The sequence below is a fragment of the Calliopsis andreniformis genome, unplaced genomic scaffold (assembly GCF_051401765.1).
Source record: "Calliopsis andreniformis isolate RMS-2024a unplaced genomic scaffold, iyCalAndr_principal scaffold0019, whole genome shotgun sequence".
NCBI lineage: Eukaryota > Metazoa > Arthropoda > Insecta > Hymenoptera > Andrenidae > Calliopsis > Calliopsis andreniformis.
This window is the reverse complement of record NW_027480431.1, coordinates 941,460-942,480: the sequence shown is the minus strand read 5'-3', so window position 1 is coordinate 942,480 and position 1,021 is coordinate 941,460.

Genomic DNA, 1,021 nt, shown 5'->3' with positions numbered 1-1,021 from the left:
TGTTGTATTTATATCGTATTTTATGCTTCTGGCGTTGACTTTTAAGGCCGTAGCTATTAGATGTGGTGGAGCAACGCCCTAGAGTGTCGCATGGGTTGCCCGGAACGTAGGAATGGCCATTACTTTCACAATGTTTGCAAATATTCATTTTATACGATGGAAAAAATGTTGTACTTATATTGTATTTTATCCTTCTCGCGTTGAATTCGAAGTCCCTAGCTATTCTATCTGGTGGAGCAATGCCCTAGACTGAAACCTAGGTCACCCGGAACGCAGAAATGACCATTACCTTCACACTGTCTGCAATTATTCATTTTATACGATGGAAAAGCTGTTGTATTTATAATGTATCTTATGCTCCTGGCGTTGACTTCTAAGGCCGTAGCTATTAAATGTGGTGGAGCAACGCCCTGGAGTGACGCCTTGGTTGACCGGAACGTAGAAATAACCATTACTTTCACAATGTATGCAATTATTCATTTTATACGATGGAAAAACTGTTGTACTTATATTGTATTTTATCCTTCTGGCGTTGAATTCAAAGTCCCTAGCTATTCGACCTGGTGGAGCAACGCCCTAGAGTGAAACCTAGGTTGCCCGGAACGTAGAAATGACCATTACTTTGACACTGTTTGCAATTATTCCTTTTATACGATGGAAAAGCTGCTGTATTTATATCGTATTTTATGCTTCTGGCGTTGACTTCTAAGGACCTAACTATTCGATCTGGTGGGGCAACGCCCTAGAGTGAAGCCTAGGTTGCTCGGAATGTAGAAATGACCATAACTTTCACACTGGTTACCATTATTCGTTTTATATGATGGAAAAGCTGTTGTATTTATATCGTATTTTATGCTTCTGGCGTTGACTTTTAAGGCCGTAGCTATTAGATGTGGTGGAGCAACGCCCTAGAGTGTCGCATGGGTTGCCCGGAACGTAGGAATGGCCATTACTTTCACAATGTTTGCAAATATTCATTTTATACGATGGAAAAAATGTTGTACTTATATTGTATTTTATC